The following is a 22,175-nucleotide window of genomic DNA, read 5'->3' as shown; positions in this document are numbered from 1 at the left end:
CATGTAACGATTCATGCATGTCAAGATTTGATGCACCATCAAATTCTTTTTTTGTCCATTTGGCACATTTTTGCTTTCCTCATGTACTGCCTATAATCGTAAACCAGTCCCATGTATATAGGGAAACCCATAGAATGTCGGACTGACTTGCTATTATAGGCAGTATAGAAAGATTATGTAATCTGGATACCGAGACTAATCCCTAACTTTATTGACTATGTTTCCTGGTATTTCAGGGACTTAGCTTGGGGTGTGCTGCGAGGGGTTATTCCCCACCTTTCCCCCTCCCCCTCACACTCCCCTTAAACCATCTCCTCTTACACTCTCCTCAGACCATTCCCCCTCACGCTTCCCTCAGACCCGCTTTCATCTGGCTGATTTTGTAGGTTTATGTCGGTTGGTGTAAAACCTAATAGTAATGGTTGTTTACAACTTTTGCTTTGTGAATAATCGGTTTTGCCATCTCCCACTAACCAATGTGAAAATGGAACTTTGCCATACATACGCAACGCATACATATATACACAGTATCCCCAACTCACCTGCTTAGCCATCTTCATAAACTCCGTAGTCGGTTTTCTCCAATATCGAAAACAATTCGCGAGCCTGACGTCCATTTGAATGTTACGATCAATTCCGTAACTTTTGGTATTTTTCTTGAATATGGACATCACATCTGCCACGTTGACGATTTCATCACAGTCCCTCCAGCAGTCGCAATCAGTTGCCATAGCAATAGCCGGATAGCAAATTCCAGCTTCCTTTGCAAATACAAGTTCTGGAGTATGTCTTATTTACTAGATTGCCCGGCAGATGGAGCAGATTGCTTTCATCCTTTACACGAAAATCTGCGGTCATTCGATATTCATAGCACGACTACAAAACGCCGATTCCATCGAAATGTGACAAACGCCAACAAGCAGTTCATTTCGTCGTAAAATGTTAGAGTTGTCTTTGTTGTGCGGTCGATAAAATAATATACCGGATAATGGCTCCCGAGCGTATTTTTTCCTGCAATGAACCAGTTGCAGCAGACACGATTAAATGCATGCGTATAACCTAGTGACATCATAGCCCAAATATTCGCACGGTAGTTAATGTTTGAAGGCATGGTTCCGGCCATGACGTGCCAAGAGAACGCAGTCAACTCGCCTTCTTTCCTTCAATCAGGACATCTGTTGGGTTCCCAAAATATGCACTTACCGCTTTTTACGACAGAGCTTCGATTATCTGATTGTCATCCAATCTAGAACCAGCGATTATTCCGCTCTAAAAGGTAGGAAGGTTGTAGAACATCAACTAACTTAGCATTATTGGAGTACTCATTGCTTCTCAATATCCGCAAATTGATATTATAATGTATTATACGTTAAAAACACGATTAAAAAAACCCGATCAGTTGTTAGCTACAGTTACTGTCCGGCTATCAAAAATTAGGCAAATCATGAGACGTTTGTTGGATAATGAGACAGTGCACGCTGCGTTACATAGAGGTACTTTCCGAGCTCCTGCTCGACCGGAATGTCATTTGCTGCGCTCTTTGTTTACTTGGCTGATCAGCTGTTCTTTAGAAAATCTGTGAACAGCTGAACAGCCAAGTAGTAAACAAAGCGCGCAGCAAATATCATTCCGGTCGAGCTGGGCTCGGAAAGTACCGCTATGTAACACCGCGTGTTTTGCTTGATAGTTTGACTAGGTTTGATTAGAGCACTCTAGTTAGAGTGTGGCCAAGAGGCCATGACGTATCCAAACGAACATGAAATTTGACGTATTCACAATAGAAATACGTCAAATTTCTGCTCGTTTGGATACGTCAAACGCGTCTTGGCCGCACTCTAACTAGAGTGCTCTAGGTTTGACTGGGTGACGGCGCGCCGCGGTGAGGCCAAAGACGATGTTTTAAATGTAGACACCCGGAGAAAAAAAAAGTAAATTTGACTGTACGGTTTCCTCCAATACCGAATGCAATTCTCGAGTCTGATGTCCATTTCCAGGTGTAACGATCGTTTATGCCGTTCCGAATGAAAAACTCCTTTTATTGCGCCCGGTTATGTGAATATAATCTTTCTAAAAGGCGAAATAGATCACGCATTCGACGTCTTCAACCACTAACCATCTCACTGCCACATATATGTCGCAACCAGAATGAAACTATTGGCATGTTGAAAGACTTGCAAAACAAAATCTTGCTCCGACTCAGATTTATGCCATAGCATCCCTGATCAGCATCCGTACCTCTGTCGATCATGACACATGACATAACACATCATAAATAAAACGATCCGATTGAATCTTACCATTTCAAGCGGAGTGTCCGTAATTTTTTCATCTACCACTCTATGTTCAATTTTCTCCTCTTGCATCCTTGACGTCTACGGATCATTGTTAACAAAACAGTTTACTATCCGAAGGCTGATTACTGATTGCAAGAAGTGAAATATGAATTCCGGAACGTTTTCGTTTGTTTGTTTTTTGATTGTAAATTTTACCAAGCTGGCACCGAATATTTCCAAGGCTAATCCGTATCTGCTCACTCAAGTTGATTCTATTTTAAAGAAAAAATGCATTTTAATATAAAAACAAGTTAACATTATAGTTTTTTACCATCAAATATCCCAATACATGTTGCGTTATAGAAGTTAAATCTGAGAGCAGCTCTTCCAGGTTATTTTGAATAGACGCCATCTTCCTTTCATACATCACAGAATGAACACAGAACTTGGTTGTCAAAATGAATTTAAGCGAGAACGTGACATTCACATAAAAGAGATGGGACAACTGCAATGAAAGTAATGTGCGCTTCATTTCATATTCATTAAGAATCCGGCGATTGTTACCTTTGTCAGATAAACTGAAGTGAAAAAGCATATTCTTGAAGTTATATGATGTTTCACGTAGCATTAACGTGTCGATTATTTTGAGTGTACCGATATTTTCAGGCCAGCCATATATTTCAATCGTTTAGTTTCAGGATTGCGCACGAAGATTTGGATCATTTTTCCGAACGAACATGTTCGCTGCCGAATATGTTCGATGGCACTCATTACCTCACTGCATCGACAATGCGGAACGCGTTAAAAAATTTTGCGATTTCCGATTCTCTCTCTCTCTCATCGTAATCGCATACGGTGTGATGCGGAACGAGTTGTGTGGGTCTGTATCTTTTTAACGAGAGCGTAAACCCCCAACGATGTATAAGGAAACAAATTCATGTACGCTCATGGCGGTGAGCGAGTTTTCCGCACCTTGGGGCCAGCTAAAGAAAACAAATGTACAGCAGCAGCCTCTGAACGAAGCCATTGCTAGCACGAGTCTTTGATTTGGAAGGATAGTTGCTGAGGACCATTCTCACAATAGTATAAAAGTTCTAAGTTCTAACCTCAAAAACAGACAACAATAAAATGTATTTCTTTCAGAGTTGATAATATCCATTACATGATCAAATTGCGCTGATAGGTTAGGCTTTGGATTCGGCTATATTCCATCGTCATTGAAGCTAGATCATAGAATCATGTTAATTTGACAGACTGCAAGTGTTATTAGTAGCACAAACAGCTAGCAGCCCAGCTAGTATTGTTCTTTCTGCTTGCAACCAACCTGGTTATATTGATGTCAATGCTAAATTCGCTGTTTCAGCTGTATGATCGCTATACTGTCCCATTTGTTATGGGATTCGCTATTAACATGGGACAGTTATGCTTAGAGCACCAGATTCTAAAAGCGACCAATTTTGGCCAATCACTGGAGACAAAATCACGCGTAACAATTAATAATAAATTATTGCTGAATAATTTTTGTTGTACATGAATAAAACATATCTATTTTCTCGTTACCTATGGCTAAATAACCTTTAGAAAGGTTATGAGTTTATGTTGTCGCATTTTATAATCATTTATACTACTTTCAAGCGATCGATTTTCAAGATACGACTCGCACTTTAACCACCCCTTCACCGTGCCATCAAAATATAAATAACTCATACTCCTAATGAACTAATATTTATTAAAACATTTACTAAATAAAAACATAGACCTGATAGTTCGTTGGCCAAAAAACACCGAAGCACAGTGAGTTGGTATTAAAACTCTATCTTTGATCCTAGTGCTGCAGGATTTTGCCAACATTTATACTATTTTCATTCAAAAAAAGTATCACGTGTACACTATGTACATGGACTTCTAAATTTGGTAATTGTTACGAATCACACTCGGCCTGGCCTTGGGTACAAGATAATAACTGCTTGATCTCCCACGAGCATGGTCCTACCGGAGTGTTTGCCTTGCCCGATACCGGGGCAGTCTATCCTTGTGTGAATCGGAACCGCTGAACATTCCGATGAGGGTATGTCCAACGGGATTACCGACGGAGCCGATCGCTACACTACCAGCAGTAGCTGCGATTTGAGCAATTAATCCAGATGCCTGGTGGGGAGCTACCATTGGTGCAGCGACAGCCGAGTGTGACGCAGGCTGGACCATCGGCTAACTCGATTCCGGCGAGGTGGAGCGGTTGCAATTGGTGCGGACCTATGAAGCGATGTATATAATTTCAAGGACATTTGCAACGCAATTACCAGGGATCATCAAAATGTTTCGTGGCTAACGTTGTAATTCAGCAAAAAACAAAAGTTAAGTTGATCGCAACCAGGGTTGCCACTATTTTTCAAAGAATATCTGGCAGTTCAAATAAAAATATCTGGAAAAATCTGTCACTTGACAGCGACCTCAAAGTCATCGAAATTTGGTATACATTTTGGTCTTCATAGCATAGATTTCCAAAAAATGTGTGTAACAATATCTATAATATAAAAATCTGGTAAAATGAGAGGTTTATCTTTTTGATAGAAGCTCAAAAGAACTCTAGCTGTGCCAGATATATCTGGCATAATGGCATTCCCTCTGGGGTGTAACGTAGAATTCAGAATATCTGGAAAAATCTGGCAAAATTTAAAAAATCTGGCAAAATGTCTGGCTTGAACAAATGTCTGTTCAGTTAGGAAAAATCTGGAAGATTCCAGATAAATCTGGAACATTGGCAACGCTGAATCGCTTTCTTCGACGAATCGTGGACAAGAAAAATCCAAATGCCAAATTTAACGGATTTAATGCCTAATAAAAATGAAAGCCTAGCGAGCTTGTTAATCAGCGTTGCCAATGTTCCAGATTTATCTGGAATCTTCCAGATTTTTCCTAACTGAACAGACATTTGTTCAAGCCAGACATTTTGCCAGATTTTTTAAATTTTGCCAGATTTTTCCAGATATTCTGAATTCTACGTTACACCCCAGAGGGAATGCCATTATGCCAGATATATCTGGCACAGCTAGAGTTCTTTTGAGCTTCTATCAAAAAGATAAACCTCTCATTTTACCAGATTTTTATATTATAGATATTGTTACACACATTTTTTGGAAATCTATTCTATGAAGACCAAAATGTATACCAAATTTCGACGACTTTGAGGTCGCTGTCAAGTGACAGATTTTTCCAGACATTTTTATTTGAACTGCCAGATATTCTTTGAAAAATAGTGGCAACCCTGTTGTTAATACAAGATATTCGCATTTAAAAGCGAACCAAATCAAGTTTCTCATACTTATCAAGTTTCTCATACAAAAAATTCCAAGTCTATGTAAACAAGCTCTGCGAACTGTCAAAAAAGTGAGGTTAAACATTTTCATCCAATGTTCATACAGCGAGAGGTTCATTTTAGTTTGTTTACATTGCTAATGAATTTTGTACTGCGATTCACCACTTCATTTACCGCGTTGCCAAGAACTTAAGTGAAAATATTCAAAGCAGTGCTGCCCAACGGACATTTTAAGTCCCACCATTCTTGCTGAGGTGAAAAAAATATTCAACATTCTTGCATATTTCAAATTTTAAAAAATCATTAAAAAATCATGATAGCTCCTAAAAATCTCATTTTTACGGAAATGTTCTTATAAATGTGTAATCTTTCGATTAAAAATAAGAAAACAGGTGTTAGGTCGGACGAGAAAGGTCTACTGCGGCGCCATTGACGGCAAACATATTACATTGGAGTGCCCACCAAAATCAGGCTCACTCTATTTCAATTACAAGAGACAACACTCCATATCGCTCATGGCCATTTGTGATACAAATTATAATTTCTTAGCTGTTGATGTAGGAGCATATGGAGGCAATTCAGATGGAAGTGTGTTTGCAGCTAGTGAATTCGGACGTCGACTTCTTCGAGATGAGTTGAATTTACCTGGCCCATGCGCATTACCACGAAGCGAACATATTATTCCACACTATGTAGTAGGTGACGCAGCATTTCCACTTAAACCTAATTTAATGCGGCCGTATCCAGGTAGGAATCTAACTCTGATCAAAGAAAACTTTAACCGACGATTGTCTAGAGCACAGCAGACCATCAAAAATGCTTTTAGCATTATGGTTGCTCGATGGAGAATTTTAAAATCTCGACTCACCCGATGTCAGCAGAGCATATTATAAAACCGTTGGGTATTCTGCACAACTTTGTCAAACAGCATTGTGGATCTCAATACGCTCCACGAGGGTTTGCTGACATACCTAACGAAGACCACATAGAACAGACATCCATGATCGAACAAAAATATTTAAAAAACGTGTGTAAACATTTAAATTAATATACGATAAACACTAGCGCCACCACACCAACCTATCCCAACTATCCGTTAAATCCATTTCGGAAACGATTCGAAATCCTGAATGAATTCAGTACGGAATCTTGCTTAAGCTTAGTATGCACCTCTTGCGAAATGAGGTCGCGAAATATTTTTCCTTATTCCGTGCGGTATTTTGACATTTGCTCGCGAAAACTAGTCTGTGTGTTTGCTGTTAGATGTCGCTTTTGATAACTGAAAAACGACATCAGCTGTTGTTTGTTTATTTCTTTTTTATATTTCTGTTGCCATTTAAATGTTTTAAATGATGTATTTTATTAATTCATCACGGATGTGTATGAAATCGGTAACAATTGTAAACCTATTTGCCATTCATGAAGCTCTCAGGGAAGTGACGTACTCAGCGTGAATCATATTTCGAGCATGATTAATCATAATGCTTATTTGTGACGGTTGCGGATGTCTCGGGGAAGTTCAATCTGACCAATTTAGACAGCACAATTCCTGCTATCGGAAATTTAAATCATTGGCTGGCCATTTTCTATTTAAATTGGCTGCTTCTACCGGTTCTAGAAGACCCAGGTAAATGATCGAAATTCGCTCAAACCAAATCTATTGTAATTGTCCGCAAATCTGATGGCCTTGGCCGCCTTTACCGCTTTCACAATTCTCGGGGAAACTACCTTTCGAAACACGTTTCGGAATCCGGAAATATAACGCAAATATAACAACCGACTCCGACTCAATCGGTTTCAGGTCGAACCAAACCCTAGGCTTTAAACTTTGGCTGACGTTAAAAATCGATTATGATAACAATGGCTACTACTAAAGGTTCTGGAAGTCTCAGGGAACGCTACCAACAATCAGCATGAATTCAAACCTATTTTTGGTATAACAATTGAGAGAATCGTAATTCAAATTTATTGCCATAAGTAATTCGTGGTAATTCTTATTGCATGAAACACAAGAGAGGTTTAAGGAATTGCGCATCTTGCTACTACTTGTATTACTGCCGCAAGAAGCATAATTGTCCCATGTGTATAGGGATTTCCATAGCACATGGGACAGTTTTGCTTCTTGCGGCAGAATACCTCAAGTCAAATATTACACCTCAAGTCTGATATTACACCGAAAGTTAGACGAATCAACTGAATTCTAATTTGATGGTCAGATTGACCCTGTATGTAAATTATGGAAAAGATGTTATAAGCCTTTTACAATCAGTCATAATCTAGGGGCAGATCACTCTAAAAATGTATAACAATTTTGCATCAAATTAGAAAAAATGCATTTAATTTCCATTTTTGCTTCAGCTTGGCGCTCCCTCGCAGAAAAGTTTGTTTAACAAACGTCCTACGCTGATCCACTTTGTTCGACGTTTTGTTAAATGTAGGGCTAGTTTTTCTGTAGGGTTTTGACGTCTTACACGCAACGCAAACCACATTGCAGGCAACGCAAAAACATGGCACGCAACGCAAAATACATAATGAATTTCCATTTTGATGGAAATAAATGCATTTAATTTCGCTGATTTTTACAAATGCATCACAAGTGATCTGCCCCTAGGTCATAATACAATAATACGTTATAATCCATTTAAAACGAGTGTATTGCTAGTTAGGCACTTTTCAATCAGTTAGGTCCTTTCATAATCAGTTCGGTTATAAAAATCAATTAGGCCCTTTTATAAATTGTTGTAAAATCGCTATCAAAATTCTGCATAATCAAATGTTGCGTTATGTACGTGCTCGGGTAGATATTTGTTAATGGAAAACATGAAATTTCAATTTGTTACATTTTGCAGTTAGGCCATTTTCAAATGTTTGGATAGAACTGGGTAGAGATAAATTGTAATTGTAAATTTATTAGCTTACGATACCCTGTTGGTTACATTTGTATACCTTATGTCAGATCAAGGAAGAAAAAAAAAATTAAAAAAATATAATAAAATTATAAATTCAGAATTAAAACAAGTATGACCCAAAAAAGCTCCTACGCCTTTCACCAGTAGCTGGTCGAAAACATTTTACGGTGCGATCTTTTCAATTTCGTCCGAGTTCTCCGCGTCTAGCAACTGAATCTTTTTCCGGAAGTGTTTCGATTGATCTGCAAATCATCATGCTTCGATCACTGCCCACTAGGTTGATGGTGATTCCGTTCTGTTAAAGAAGTGGGAAGAAATACAATCTATAGGATCACAAGAATGAGTCACACTTACCGAATCTACTGGTGCGTCTAATTCGATGTAGATACGTTTCGCAATCGGCTCGTCCCTGCTAATCCATCGGCAGGTCGAAGTTGACGACAATGGTCACCTGTTCGACGTCGATACCTAAGACGAAAGAATCTCTCCGTAATCTGGTGCTGTAGCCAGAATCAAGTGGTGGAACTTACCCCTGGACAAAACGTTCGTTCCAACCGTTGCTCCACCGTTAGATTACCGGACAGTACCGCTACCCAGTGACCATCCTGGGACATCCTGCCGGTCAACCAACCGGCCCACAGTGGGACCAATCCAAAAAAGGTGGGACAAAACCTATTTGAGGCCTTAAGGCTAGTTTACAGTTCGGAAAACGTGTCACGGGATTTATGTCCCTGTGTATTTTAAATGAAGCTCGGGATTTCAAATCCCGTGACGGGATATGAGTCTACACAAAAATGACAGTTTTTCTGAAGTGTAAACCCAACCGCGGGAAACATCACGGGATTTTAAAACTCTCCACACAGAAATCCGGCCGGGAACAATTCAACACAAATTGTTTCCGACGGGAAAAAGAGTATTTTTATAAGGTTTGCAATTCCCTGCAAGTTTGATACTGTTTGTATTTTTAAGAAACAGCAGAGTTTTTGGTTTGACAGTTTGGAGAGATCTCGGCGGGAAATTTTCCCTGATCAAATCCCGACGCAAATCCCGTGCGAAATCCCGTCATCCATTTCCCGAACTGTAAACTAGCCTTTAGATGTCATTTTAGAGCCAACATTGCTTCGTAGGATATGTTCACAATATTATTCTGCAACTTTTCAAATAGAATATTTTGTTGTTGGACTAAAGTAGAGTACCCGAGCAAAATTTTTTTTTTCAAAAAATTGTTTTAGAGGTTCGATGTCTTCGATAAAGTTGTAGAATATTATGTTTTGAATTACTTCTTCTAAGATACCACAGACATCAGACCTCAAATTTGAGACAAAATTGTTGTTTTTTGAAATATGACCAAAAAATCAGTTTTTCGACTTTTCCATGCTATAAACCTTAATTGATTAATTTAATATGTTCTACAAACTTGCAGGTAATATTAAAGTACAACTTTTCGTTGAAGGAACTAATAACCTAAAATCAATATTTTGGCTTCTAAAACTATTTTTCAAATAAATTTACTCTATTTTCATCAAAGATTTCTGTTTTTAAGTGCACTTTTGTGCAGCCAAACTTTGGCTATTCCGATACTCTATTATTCGTAGAATAAAATTAATATTACATAGAAACAGGATATAGTTGGACGCGTTGTTTGGGTGACCATTCATGTACGACGGTTTATAACATAAAATGTGTTTATATTATTTTTAATTTATATACATTATTAGCTATTAACAAAATCTTATATTTTGTACGCACTTACAAGCATATAGAATATATTGAGTTGATCAATTACGGTTACAATATGAAAAAGTGAAAAAATAATATAAATTTTGAATTTAAACTGCCAAAGAACAACGATTTCGGCTCAAAAAATAAATAAATGGTATTTTCAACAAAATTGTTCCAAATACAATATTTGACAATTTTGCTGAAGACCTCAACCATTTAAAGAAAATTTGATTTTTTTAGTTCGGGATTTCTACTTTAGTTTAACCAATAAGATTAGTTCTACAAATTCATAAAAGTAGAACAATACTTATTTGAGGCCTTAGATATTATAGAACCTAAGTGTGTGGAAAAATATTCACAACATAATTGAATCATTTCTATTTTTTTAGATGGTTGAGGACTTCAGCAAAGTTGTATAATATTCAATTTCGAACATTTTTGTTAAAAATACCTTATACATACGGTAGATTTATTTTTTAATCTGAAATCGTTGTTCTTTGGCAGTTTAAATTCAAAATTTATATTATTTTTTCACTTTTCCATATTGTAACCGTAATTGATCAACTCAATATGTTCTACATGCTTGTAAGTGCGTGCAAAATATAAGATTTTGTTAATAGCTAATAATGTATATAACTTAAAAATAATATAAGCACATTTTATGTTATAAACCGTCGTACATGAATGGTCACCCAAACAACGCGTCCAACTATATCCTGTTTCTATGTAGTATTAATTTTATTCTACGAATAATAGAGTATCGGAATAGCCAAAGTTTGGCTGCACAAAAGTGCACCTAAAAACAGAAATCTTTGACGAAAATAGAGTAAATTTATATGAAAAATAGTTTTAGAAGCCAAAATATTGATTTTAGGTTATTAGTTCCTTCAAGAAAAAGTTGCATTTAAGTGTTACCTGCAAGTTTGTAGAACATATTAAATTAATCAATTAAGGTTTTTGGCATGGAAATATCGAAAAACTGATTTTTTGATCATATTTTCAAAAAACAACAATTTTGCCTCAAATTTGAGGTCTGATGTCTGTGGTATCTTAGAAGAAGTAATTCAAAACATAATATTCTACAACTTTGTCGAAGACATCGACCCTCTAAAACAATATTTGGAAAAAAAAATTTTTGCTCGGGTACTCTACTTTAAACCAACAACAAAATATTCTATTCAAAAAGTTGCAGAATAATATTGTGAACATATCCTACGAAGAAATGTTGGCTCTAAAATGACATCTAAGGTCTCAAATAGGTTTTGTCCCACCTTTTTTAGATTGGTCCCACTGTGCGGCCGTTTTGCGTACCTGTTTCGATCAACAGTTCTGAAAATAAGTTTACTTGGAGTTTACAACTGTCCTATACATCATATGACAGAAAATGATCGCTTGTCCGACGGTAATCACACAATTTCTCGTCCTGATTGCGGAACTTGACGTATTACTGTTTGATGTTATCAAGTGATTCTTGCTGCCGCGCCTGCCGAATGACGATCGGATTGGGTACGATGTACTCGGCAAACTCCATCACCTCGCGCTCGTACGTGGCCAAGAAGAACACCGACCATAACACCCGCCTCCAGTACAAAAAGGAAAAACTAGGTCGTACGTCCTGAACTTTATACCCCAGCCAATTAGCTTGCCGGGTGTTTCGATGATGATATGATTAGTCAGCTTCGCCCCTTTGACGGTCTCCTCACCGCGAACGCCGTAAGGAAGTTTGATTTCCGGACAAAACTTTGCCATTTAGGCAGCTACTTCCCCCTTCTGAATTGCCAGCTCATACGTGGGGGAAAGGCAAATCACCTGCAGATAGTTTTTTAACTGATGGACTCAACTGAGTATTGCCAGCACGAAGGCAGCGGTTTTTCCTGTTCCCGACTGACTCTGGGCGATTATATTCCGTGGCGGACCGGCCAACAGAGTAGGTAGAGCCATCTCCTGAATCTTGGAAGGGGCGTTGAAACCCATCGCATAGACTCCCTGAAGTAATTCCGGCTTCACGTGCAAAGCTTCGAAAGTTTTAACCAACCAACCGGCGAAGAAGAATCCTTCCGCTGCACCTTCAGATCCAGCTTTGATTCTACTAGACCTTAGCGAACATCTTTCATTAGCAAACTTGCATCCGCCGGGCTAAAAGATTAGTCACGAATAATTTTAAAGCTGATACTAAATATTTCGGGAGAAAATTTAGAATAGGACGTAAGCAACAATGAGATTCTCTTTGGGGTCTTTCTCTTCTGTTTGTTACTCGATCGTTTCAATATTTAGTACTCAACTCTTTGCCTAATATTTTAGTAAAAACCATCGGCTATGTACTGGAAAATTAGTGCAAAGTGTTATAGTGACGTCATAATCGAAAGAGAAAGTAAACAAAGAGAGGCTGTCAATGTTCCTTATGTCCTAATCAAAATTTTCTGCAGATTTCGACATACTTGAATGCCTCTGCATCTTCCGCGGAGGAAGGTGTTTCTCCATTTTCTCTTGCAGCTTGTTTTTCTTCAGGAGCTGCTAGTCAGAATTTCCGTAGCTACCGAACTCCAAACATCAGGTGCAGCTTTGGTTCTACTGCCGGTGGACTAGGTTTTTCCGCATTCTCTTTCTCTGGACTGCCAGCCGCCGACTCTGAATCCTTTTCCTTGGTGATATGTACTCAGTTCGCTAACCTATTTGTATTGAAAAGAAAAATTCAAATCCCATCCCAATGATCGCTTCAAAAATAGGTTATAACAAAAAAACACTTATCGTGTGCAGAAATTTCTTGATCCGTTGTCTTTTTGACCCAGTTATCGGCAGCGCTTGCCATCGTTTCGATCGGGTATTAAAATTCAATAGCAAGGTACAAAGTATGGGAAATCGTCCTGAATCAGCACGGGTACTGTCCCTCGGGTGGTTTATTCCTTGCAATTCGCTGAAATTTTGACCAGAGCGACCTTGCGGAAAAAAACGATGCCTTCTTTCCTGCTCACTTCCCTGCCATGAAACCGATGATGAGCGCTTATTCCAAACGGTTAGCCGATTGAACATGACGTGCCATTATGTTTGTTCTGTGAATTGATAAGGACATCTAGATATGCAAAGGTATGTTTGGAGGAGGGATGCTACTGGTAAATACATACCGAAAGAGAAAGTCCTTTCCGAGCATCGTGATGTTGTGTTTTCTGTTGGCCCATTATCACTGCGTTCTCTTGCTGGGTGATTACCATATTATGTTGTTGGTGTTCGATCTGGAAAAAATAATAATAAAAAAATATCCGTAAATGAGTAAACTCGAGCTTTTTAAAGAAGAATAGGGTATTACATTACAATGTACTAAACACGGTACTGATCCTTTCGAAATAAAAAAGGTAATAAAAATGTCTCACCTTGCCGCACCAACTGAATAAAAAAGTCCTCCTGCACACCGCATGGTACGGTATAGTATGCTGCTGCTACTGTGTTTGAATGTGCTGTTGCTATCTTTTTTGCAGTTGGTCAATGGTCTTCTACATTTGGCTTGGATCTATTGCACTAATTGCGGTTGCTGAACAGGTTGTACCGTCGGTTGAACGTTATTGCTACTGACCTTTAGGAATGTGGTCGTGGTCTGGAAGAAATCTTAATTTTCTGATGTTGTGGTTGAAGGTGGTTCTGCTGCTGAGCTTGCTGTGAAATGTTGGCGATAAGCACTCGAATAGTGATTGCTTGCTGCTGCTGGAATGGAATCACGAGCACTGTGGAGGCAGTGATATTTTCATGCAAGGAACTGGTAGGAACCAAGGCTGGAATATGACGTTTGTGCTTGAATCCGATTTCTCTAAATCAGGAAAGCAACCGCTGGTAAAAATAGTGGCAGACAAGTTTTAAGGCAGAATGTGCCGATGAAATGTATTCCGATGTGTCCATCATTCGTAAACTCCTGTTGTTCGTTTGAGCAGTAATTGCTATGTGGTCCTTTTTGAGAGGTTGTTGGCTGTTGCTGGATTTGGAGTAGTTGGTACTGCTGCGGTTGTATCGATTTAATGTTGGTTGGCTGATTGCCAGATCCAGGATGTTGAGACAAGATTAGTTGAGCTGATTTGCTTTGTTCGGGTGTGCTGCAAATAATATTAATTATTTAAATTTAATTGTTTAAAACTAATAATATTTTTAAACTTACCATTCAAATTCGAAATATTGAATTTCTAAACTACGAAATTTTGACAGGTTGCGATGAAAAAAAATACAAAAAATTACCAATCTTGTGTTTTCTTATATTTTTTCATTGCAACCTGTCAAAATTTCGCGAGCCTCCGTGCGAAATAATACCGATGACCATTATTTCGCAAGGAAAAAGTTTGCCTTGGTGACAGCGCATAGAAAGCAGCGCTGTCTCGCGGAACTATTATGAAACTTATCGTTTGTCGAACCGTGTCTCAGCTAACTTCATTTTTCGTTATCCTTTTCGCGAGAGCTGCGTACCGCTTACGAAATGGAAACGAAATTTTTTTTCGCGAGCATTTCGCGACGTTTTTTATGCATAGGTTTTGTATAGGAAATTTCATTTCGCAAGAGGTGCATACTTAAGCTTAGTATGCACCTCTTGCGAAATGAGGTCGCGAAATATTTTTCCTTCTTCCGTGCGGAATTTTGACATTTGCTCGCGAAAACTAGTCTGTGTGTTTGCTGTTTGATGTCGCTTTTGATAACTGGAAAACGACATCAGCTGTTGTTTATTTCTTTTTTATATTTCTGTTGTCATTTAAATGTTTTAAATGATGTATTTTATTAATTCATCACGGATGTGTATGAAATCAGTAACAATTGTAAACCTATTTGCCATTCATGAAGCTCTCAGGGAAGTGGCGTACTCAGCGTGAATCATATTTCGAGCATGATTAATCATAATGCTTATTTGTGACGGTTCGGGATGTCTCGGGGAAGTTCAGTCTGACCAATTTAGACAGCACAATTCCTGCAATCGGAAATTTAAATCATTGGCTGGCCATTTTCTATCTAAATTGGCTGCTTCTACCGGTTCTAGAAGACCCAGGGAAATGATCGAAATTCGCTCAAACCAAATCTATTGTAATTGTCCGAATCGTAACTCTAAATCGGCGTTTGACCATTAAGAAGCAAATCTGATTGCCTTGGCCGCCTTTACCGCTTTCACAAGTCTCGGGGAAACTACCTTTCGAAAGACGTTTCGGAATCCGGAAATATAACGCAAATATAACAACCGACTCCGACTCAATCGGTTTCAGGTCGAACCAAACCCTAGGCTTTAAACTCTGGCTGACGTTAAAAATCGATTATGATAACAATGGCTACTACTAAAGGTTCTGGAAGTCTCAGGGAATGCTACCAATAATCAGTACGGATACAAACCTATTTTTGGTATAACAATTGTGAGAATCGTAATTCAAATTTATTGCCATAAGTAATTCGTGGTAATTCTTATTGCATGAAACACTAGAGAGGTTTAAGGAATTGCGCATATTGCTACTACTTGTATTACTTCCGCAAGAAGCATAATTGTCCCATGTGTATAGGGATTCCCATAGCACATGGGACAGTTTTGCTTCTAGCGGCAGAATACCTCACACAAAAAATGCTGTTCAAGTCTGATATTACACCGAAAGTTAGACGAATTAACTGAATTCTAATTTGATGGTCAGATTGACCCTGTATGTAAATTATGGAAAAGATGTTATAAGCCTTTTACAATCAGTCATAATACAATAATACGTTATAATCCATTTAAAACGAGTGTATTGCTAGTTAGGCACTTTTCAATCAGTTAGATCCATTCATAATCAGTTCGGTCATAAAAATCAATTAGGCCCTTTTATAAATTGTTGTAAAATCGCTATCAAAATTCTTCATAATCAAATGTTGCGTTATGTACGTGCTCGGGTAGATATTTGTTAATGGAAAACATGAAATTTCAATTTGTTACATTTTGCAGTTAGGCTCTTTTCAAATGTTTGGATAGAACTGGGTAGAGATAAATTGTAATTGTAATTGTAAATTTATTAGCTTACGGTACCCTATTGGTTACATTTGTATACCTTATGTCAGATCAAGGAAGAAAAAAAAATTAAAAAAATATAATAAAATTATAAATTCAGAATCAAAACAAGTATGACCCAAAAAAGCTCCTACGCCTTTCACCAGTAGCTGGTCGAAAACACTTTATGGTGCGATCTTTTAAATTTCGTCCGAGTTCTCCGCGTCTAGCAACTGAATCTTTTTCCGGAAGTGTTTTTCGATTGATCTGCAAATCATCATGCTTCGATCACTGCCCACTAGGTTGATTTTTTTTCCATACATTTATTTGACACGGCATTTGCAAAAGCTTTTTACGCCAGTTTCTTTTTTTACATAGCACGTTACAAAAATCCTTAAGACTAATTTTAACTATACTAGTACTTTGTCTAAAACTAACACTGAAATCACTTTATTGTTTGCTTTTTTCCTTACATTGTTGTATTTCATAATGATCTAGTATTTTCGGGTGTATTTATTTACTTTTTTTCTGTTATTGTCTAAATTTAAAAACTAAATATTCTAGGACACTTTAATTGGTGAATGATTAGCCTTGGATGAGAGTATGAGGAGATGAATTTAATTAAATTTTGACAGACGCTGTTTTTAGATAATGATAGATAAGTTCCATGTATAGAGGATCGCGATACGCCAGGATGTCTCTAACAGGAACATGGATTGGTCTTCCTCGGACTTGTAAAGAATCTACTAATTGTGATCTGGCTTCACGATATTCAGTGCAGGACCAAACAACATGCTCAATGTCATGGTAACCTTCTCCACAAGCACACTGATTACCCTCAGCGAGCCCAATACGACGGAGATGCGCATCTAAAGTATAATGATTGGACATGAGCCTAGACATCACACGGATGAAGTCCCGACTTACATCCAATCCTTTGAACCATGCCTTCGTTGATACTTTAGGGATAATTGAGTGTAGCCATCGTCCCATATCTCCATTGTCCCAAGATGTTTGCCAACTAGCAAGTGTGCTCTGTCGAGAAGCGCTATAAAATTCATTGTAAGCGATGGGTCTTTCATATATTTCACCATCTAGTGCACCAATCTTGGCTAAATTATCAGCTTTCTCATTGCCCGCAATAGAGCAATGGGCGGGGAGCCACACTAGGGTAAATTTATAACATTTTCTTGTCAGGTTACTCAGAGATTCTCGTATCTTCCCCAAAAAGAATGAATCGTGATTATCAATCCTCTTTGAGCGTAGAGCTGCAATTGTGCTGAGACTATCAGTGAGGATAAAGTAATGGTTCGGGGGTAAAGCATTAATTATTTGAAAACTATAGTGAACTGCTGCTAGTTCCGCTATATAAACAGAGGCGGGTTCTGCAAGTTTGAGAGAAATTGAAAAATTATTGTTGAAAATACCGAAACCAGTGGCCTCACTGATTCGTGACCCATCAGTGTAAAACATTTTAAGGCAGTCTATGTGTTGATATTTACTTGTGAATATTTTAGGGATCTCCCGCGAGCGTAGATGATCCGGAATTCCACGAATCTCTGCTTGCATGGACGTGTCGAAGAATAAAGTGGATTCAGGAGTATCTAGTATATTGACGTATCTGGGAACATAACTAGCAGGCGTTATTTCTTGTGCCATGTGATTGAAATACACTGTCATGAATCTGGTTTGGGGTCGAAGCTCGACAAGTCTTTCAAAATTTTCAATTACCAGTGGGTTCATAACCTCACATCGAATAAGTAAACGAGAGGAGAGATCCCAGAATCGGTCTTTTAGAGGAAGAACTCCCGCTAGTACTTCAAGACTCATCGTATGGGTCGACAGCATGCAACCTAAGGCAATTCGTAAACAGCGATACTGTATCCGTTCCAGTTTAATAATGTGAGTGTTCGCAGCTGAACGGAAACAGATGCACCCATATTCCATTACTGAAAGTATTGTTGTTTGATACAATCTTATCATGTCACTTGGATGAGAACCCCACCATGATCCAGTTATTGTTCGCAGAAAATTTATCCTTTGTTGGCATTTCGTTATTAGATACCTAATGTGGCCTCCCCATGTGCCTTTAGAATCGAACCAAATTCCAAGGTATTTAAAAGTCAGGACTTGGGCTACCGTTCTACCAACCAACTGAAGCTGAAGCTGAGCTGGATCACGCTTCCTTGAGAAAACGACCAACTCTGTTTTCTCCGTAGAGAAATCGATGCCCAGCTTTAAAGCCCAAATTGATAAATTATCCAAGCTATCTTGCAATGGTTGTTGTAAATTTATAGCTTTTGGTCCTGTGACAGAAACCACCCCATCATCTGCAAGTTGTCTTAAAGTGCATGGGCTGACAATACAATTATCAATGTCATTCACGTAAAAATTATAGAGAAGGGGGCTTAGACAAGAGCCTTGTGGGAGGCCCATGTAACTTATTCTGAGTGTCGCCAAATCGCCATATGAAAAATGCATGTGCTTTTCTGACAATAAATTGTATAAATAATTATTTAATATCGGTGAAAGACCACATTGATGTAGCTTCTCCGAGAGAACATCAATGGAGACTGAGTCGAATGCTCCTTTTATGTCTAAGAACACAGACGCCATTTGTTCTTTTTTTGCGTAAGCGAGTTGGATTTCTGACGAAAGTAGCGCCAGACAATCATTCGTTCCCTTTCCCCTCCGAAAACCAAACTGGGTATCTGATAGCAAGCCGTTCGCCTCAACCCAATTGTCGAGACGTCGTAGGATAATTTTTTCCAACAATTTCCTGATGCAGGATAGCATTGCAATCGGTCGATACGAGTTATGATCGGAGGCTGGTTTTCCCGGTTTTGGAATTGCGATAACTCTCACTTGTCTCCAGTCGTGCGGGACAATGTTCTGCTCAAGAAGCTTATTGAATAAATTCAACAAGCGTCTTTTTGCTAGGTCAGGCAGTTTCTTCACCAAGTTGAATTTAATTTTGTCTAGTCCCGGAGCATTATTGTTGCATGAGAGGAGTGCAATTGAGAATTCCATCATTGTCAAAGGCGAATCTATGAAATCGTTACTTGTGGGAGCATCGCGAGTGATTTTCTGCGCAGGAGCAGAATCGGGACAAATTTTCTTGGCAAAATTAAATATCCAGCGATTCGAAAAATCTTCGCTTTCATTAGTCACGTTTCGATTCCTCATTCTTCTGGCTGTGTTCCAAAGAGTACTCATTGATGTTTCTCTTGACAAGCCATTAACGAAGTGTCTCCAATAACTAGATTTTTTGGCACGACGTATACTGTCAAATTTGTTTTGCAAAATGAAATAATTTTCAAAGTTCTCACGTATACCCCCTTTCTGTTTCATAATTTCTTTGCAGGCAACTTGTTTAGCTTCATATGCATCAGAGCACTCTTTGTCCCACCAAGGATTAGGGGGCCGTCTATTTATTGTCATTCCAGGATTGCATTTCGTTTGGGCTTGTTCTGCTGCTTCAATAATTAAACCCGCTAAGAATTCATATTCTTCGGTAGGGGATAGCTCTTCTGTCGAAGCAAGAGAAGTGGAAATTAATGTTTCGTATGTTTTCCAATCAATATTTCGTGTTAAGTCATAAGGAACATTGATTGAATTCGTAAGGCTTAATTCACTGTTAATTGAAACAACGATTGGCAAATGATCGCTACCGTGAGGATCAGGTACAACCTTCCACGTGCAATCTAACCGAAGTGATGTCGAGCACAGAGATAGATCTAATGCACTTGGACGTGCAGGAGGTCTGGGGATGCGTGTTGTTTCGCCAGTATTTAAAACTGTCATATTAAATTCGTCACAAACATTGTATATCAAAGAGGATCGATTATCATTGTAGAGGGAACCCCACAATACTCCGTGCGAGTTGAAGTCTCCCAGTATCAGACGCGGAGCAGCCATGGATTCCACTACCTCAAAAATTTGACGTTGTCCAATTTGAACTTTGGGAGGTATATATATAGAAGCGATAGACATGTCTTTGCCTTTAATGTTCGTTTGGACAGCTACAGCCTCAATGCCCGCAAACAAGGGGATGTTAATTCTATAGAAAAAATAGCACTTTTTAATTCCTAGAAGCACTCCTCCATACGGGGTGTCTCGGTCTAGGCGAATAATGTTGAAATCATTTAAGTTGAAATTAATGTTTGAGGTAAGCCATGTTTCACATAGAGCAAAAGCATCGCATTTTAAATTATGCAGTAAAATTTTTAAGGAATCAATTTTAGGTATGATACTTCTGCAATTCCACTGTAAAACAGTGATGGAATCTTTCATTGGAGGAGGTGAATTACCCATTGAAAGATACAATCGCTGCAAGGATGGGCCATTGAGCAATCAGCTGCTCTAAATACTCTTTAGTGGTTCAGAAATATTGAATGCTTTAAAAATCCAATCAACAATTTCAGAAAATTTCAATAATCCTACCCCCGGCTGAGGCTCAGAGGAAGTCGAAATTTTATTATTTCCAGTAATGGTGTTCTGTTTGGATTGTACGTTCCCAAAACCGGGCGGAATTGATTTCGGTTTTGAATCGGAATTTTTCGGTTTTGGGCGCAGTTTATCTATTGGTGGAGAAATTTTAAGGCCCTTTCTTGGCAGCTTGGGAAAAGAAGACTGTTTTCTTTTTCTGGAATTTCCGGGTAAAACAAATGATGTACCTTCGCACGCTCCGTCAGAGTCAGACTGTTCCGAAAATAGAGATGTGTAAGTGTTTTCTAAGAAGATGGGTTTAGGGGTAGCATTTTTCAACATTTCTGCATAGGAGCGCTTAGACCTCTCCTTCAAGGATCGTTTAATTTTATCCTCACGCAATTTATAAATGGGGCATGCAGGGAGCTCATGTGAGTTTTCTCCGCACATTAAACATTTTTCTGAATTTTCATTGCATGTATCCTCTTGATGAGAACCCCCACATTTGCCACACCGTGCCTTATTGGAACAGTAAGTGGCTGTGTGGCCAAGCTGTTTGCAATTAAGGCAATTCATTACACGAGGGATAAAAAGGCGAACAGGGAGACGAATCTTATCGATAATGACATAGTTGGGCAGCGCAGAACCAGCGAAAGTCACTCGAAATGAGTCGACAGTCGATAAACTTTTTTATCTCCTTCGTGTGATACTGAATGCAATTGCTTGCATTCAAGCATTTTTACGTCTTTAAGTATGGTGTCTTTGAAACGACCAACCCCATGCTTAACTAAGTCATCAACAGTCAAACTCGATTCTGTGATGACCCCATCAATTTCAATTTCCTTTGAAGGAATATACGCTCTATACTCACGCGTAAAAAGCTCGCAAGAAGCAATTGCATTGGCTTGTTTGAGACTACCAACGACAATGCGTATTTTATCTTTATTAACTTTGACGATCTCTTTTACATCCGAGAATCGCGAAGTCAAATCTTTAGAAATTTGAATGATATTTAGCGCCTTTGCTTTACGCCTAATAAATACAATCCATGGTCCCGTTGACGACTCTGGGTAAATTTTAATTCTAGTCGGATTTATATTTTCAGCATAAGGCTTAGGGGGAGGGTGTGTTACTCGTTCTCCCATCTCTTCATCCATTTTACCTAGTAAGAAAAACTATCACAAAAAGGAATAAAAAATATACCTGTTATCTGCTCTCTATTAGGTGACGAAGACACCGGTAGAACACACCTCATGTGTTACGTTGTAAACTCGGTGCCCGTTGTTTGACAATGTGACACTTGCTGTCCTTCTTCGTCGCGTTGCTTCTTCAGTAGAGAAATAGTCCTACCTGCAACACTTCAAAACTCTCTCCGATTAAGCTGCTCGTCGGTATCACCACCACAAGCGCGCTCTCTCCGTTTCCACCACCTCGGTAGACAAATGTGGCTACCTGTGGCTTGCTGCGAAAATCCCACTGTCGATGCGGCACTTTTCGGTGCCACTTGTTTTCCTTACTCGTCGTACCCCTTCTGCGGTAGACAAATAGAGCAAATG

General features: G+C 38.7%; 1 long non-coding RNA gene and 2 pseudogenes across 1 annotated transcript; all 3 read right to left on the bottom strand.

The window, feature by feature from the left end:
• Window positions 1-317: 317 nt before the first annotated feature.
• Window positions 318-2,161, bottom strand: LOC131680329 (S-methyl-5'-thioadenosine phosphorylase-like; annotated as a pseudogene).
• Window positions 2,162-2,189: 28 nt separating this feature from the next.
• On the bottom strand, window positions 2,190-3,048 carry LOC131679095 (uncharacterized). The gene is made up of 3 exons (XR_009303798.1): window positions 2,605-3,048; window positions 2,298-2,545; window positions 2,190-2,237 (listed from the first exon to the last, which is right to left on the bottom strand). It is a non-coding gene; the product is annotated as an uncharacterized LOC131679095 (long non-coding RNA).
• An 8,507-nt stretch (window positions 3,049-11,555) lies between these two features.
• LOC131680327 (DEAD-box helicase Dbp80-like) lies at window positions 11,556-12,355 on the bottom strand (annotated as a pseudogene).
• Window positions 12,356-22,175: the final 9,820 nt, after the last annotated feature.

The sequence above is a fragment of the Topomyia yanbarensis genome, chromosome 2 (genome assembly GCF_030247195.1).
Source record: "Topomyia yanbarensis strain Yona2022 chromosome 2, ASM3024719v1, whole genome shotgun sequence".
In the NCBI taxonomy this organism is placed as follows: domain Eukaryota; kingdom Metazoa; phylum Arthropoda; class Insecta; order Diptera; family Culicidae; genus Topomyia; species Topomyia yanbarensis.
This window is presented reverse-complemented; position numbering and strand designations above follow the sequence as displayed.